The sequence below is a fragment of the Triticum aestivum genome, chromosome 3B (assembly GCF_018294505.1).
Source record: "Triticum aestivum cultivar Chinese Spring chromosome 3B, IWGSC CS RefSeq v2.1, whole genome shotgun sequence".
NCBI lineage: Eukaryota > Viridiplantae > Streptophyta > Magnoliopsida > Poales > Poaceae > Triticum > Triticum aestivum.
The window spans coordinates 24,170,307-24,173,162 of NC_057801.1; the positions used below are offsets into that span (position 1 = coordinate 24,170,307).

At 49.2% G+C, this 2,856-nt stretch overlaps 1 protein-coding gene across 2 annotated transcripts in view; it reads right to left on the minus strand.

The window, feature by feature from the left end:
* LOC123068339 (NADP-dependent D-sorbitol-6-phosphate dehydrogenase) overlaps positions 1-2,856 on the minus strand; it is a 22,044-nt gene that overhangs the window by 12,593 nt on the left and 6,595 nt on the right. The window lies entirely within an intron of this gene.

The following is a 2,856-nucleotide window of genomic DNA, read 5'->3' on the forward strand; positions in this document are numbered from 1 at the left end:
GGGAATCCTCGCTCACAAGTGCACTCCGTGCTGGCCCCATGTAATCATTTTTGGGTTGTGTTGAACCTAAAGGATTCATCGTCATTTCCATGTAACCAGTTTGGTCTTGCTATCACTTTCGCAAGGGTCAACGAATACAATGCCTCGTCAAGTATCAAATGGAGTCGGCCTCGCCTGGGTTTATGCTAGCCAAGAAGTAGGGTGGTGCATTGGGTATAACCGCGGTCCGCGGAGGTCTCATTTCACCGGTCCAACTTCCAATACAGCCTGACAAATGGTGCACAAGCTTTTGTACCAGGCCTTAGAATTTTCAACAAACAAACCAATAGAAGTCATTTTTTCCGTCTTACCGTTGCTTAGAAAAGCACATACGAGTATACTACATTGGCAACACACACATAGTTTAAGTACCGGCTGTTCCTGACCCGTCTTCCGGTAGACATCCGGTGACCAGGCAATTTGACGCTAAATCGCCAGCCTCGCATGCATGATTGACTAACTACCCCGTATTGATTTGGAGCATCATGACATATCTCCCTCATGACCGCATCCTGTATGGCCGTATGCATCGTCATGATGCAGAGGCCGGGGCAAACCCGCTTTTCAAAAAGAAAAAATAATGACCGCATCCTGTAACTTAAAGCACATGGAAACGCATCCTTCTCCTCTATCCCACCACACGCAGATATATCTCTTTGAATAATGCAAAAATAACAGTGTTGGACTCCCCACTCGGAGTTTTACCTATTGATCACGTTTAATTCGATAGGCCATGTAAGGGGGCCAGAAGTGGAGGAAGACAATGCATGGTCCCGCTTGACTAGGTTGGATTGGTTGGATTCGATCGTAAGAACTATACTAATCTTCTGTTGACTGATTGTAAATGTTGGTTTATTCAGTGTTGTGTCCTCTGTGTCTAGTTGTGCAATGCCGACTAGTAGTGGTGCACAGGAGGAGACGGGATAAAATCAATGTGAATGAACACGTTCTTCTACCAAGTGGTGACGAGGAAATTGAAGGAATACAAGGTGCCCCCGAAGACCTTCCGGCAAGGGCGAAGGAAGGAACCCACCTTATCCGCCAGGCTAGATGATGGCGCTGGCCAGCTTAAAATGCCCTAGCCCAAACAATCATCCAATCAGTGGGCGAAAGACTCGATTAGGATGCGCTTTCACATGGTTTCTTATGGAGCGCCATGTGCACATACCGTTTTTTGAGCCGGCAGTTGCCGCGTGTGAAACCGGTGGTGTATGTTGTCTGTTCAACTGTCCACTCTATGGAGTGTGCAAGACGACCTATAAAAGGCCATAGAAGCCTACCTAGCTCCCATTGTCCAGTCAACTTATTGGCACCTCCCAATCTCTTCTCTCTTGCCAGCAGGAGCTGCCCTCATCTTTAGCTTTGGAGATGCTGACTCCGAGGCAGACGAGACTGATTCCCTAGCAGACCAGTGGTGCCAATATGATATGTCCCTGGATGAAGCGGAGGCGATGCAGCCTGCGGCCATGCCTGTCCCCATGGCCGCACCAGAACCCATGTAGATGTATGTACTAGCACCCATCGCTATGGCATTGATAACCTAGGCTAAAGCCACCATCACCGCCCTTGAAGACGCATGGATCTATGATGTCCATGTCCCTGCGCTCACGCGAGCACCTACGACTTCACCGGTCCCCATCCCTGTGGCAACACCCACCCCTGCGACATTGTTGGGCTGGCGTGGCCATCAACGCCTTTGTTGAAGCATCCGCCTGCATCACTGCATTGCCGCCCATAGACCCGGTCGTCCTGGCGGACATCCAGGCTATCATCGCCTTCATCGATGCATGGCCCAACGTCCCTGTGTAGGCGAATGCCAGCAAACCCCGTCGTAGTCGTGTCCATCGTCATGGTTAGTTACTTTGTTTAACTAATACAATTCGTACGAATATGAAGTGTTGGTGCCGCCGTGAAAGAAATCGATGCTTCAATCAAATGCGAGTTCTACTATAATTTGCGTCTGAGTTTCGCGAAAACTAGACTTTCGAATGATCATGGAGCCGGTGAGTTCGCACGTGAAAAGTTAGCTGCACCAGGAAAACAAACAGGCGCAAGGAATTTGCGCCTTCCTAGTTGCTCATCTGGATTTAGGGTATCCATGTTCTGATCACCTGCATCTATGATTCCAGGTGAGCAGATGCATCTATGATTCCATGTTTTTCCTGCCACTATGACGCAAGGAGACCTCGCCGTCGGTCAGCTGAAGAGTATGCTGACCCTGCATATCCCCATCGCTGCGGTGACATGTACTTGTGATGTTGCGGTGGAAACATCTTGCAACTGAGAGCGGCGATATTATTGCTCCCGCTGGTGTTTGGTCCATCGCTATTCACTCCGTCTTCGCATGTGGAAACACCCAAGCCAACTACTACATGCATTGTAAGTGCATCAAACATTAAATCGCTTCTTGGGTTGTGTGGTTTCAATTTAATAGTTACGTTTTTTAGAGCGGTTAGAACTTCATGTATTTTGTGTGTGTGTGTCACTAGTAGAAAAGAGGGCCTTGGTCCAGGCTGGGTTAGCCCATTAGTCCCGGTTCAGTCTAGAATCGGGACTAATGGGGGTATTAGTCCCGGTTCGTGCGCCCAGGGGCCACGTGGGTCATTTGTCCCGGTTCGTTTGGACCTTTTAGTCTCGGTTGGTGCCACGAACCGGGACTAAAGGGTGTGATGCCCATTAGTACCGGTTCGTGGCACCAACCGGTACTAAAAGTTAGACCTTTAGTCCTGGTTCGTGCAACGAACCGGTACTAATGGGGTTTGAGGCATTAGTACCGGTTCACGGCACGAACCGGTACTAAAGGTCGCATTTTCAAAC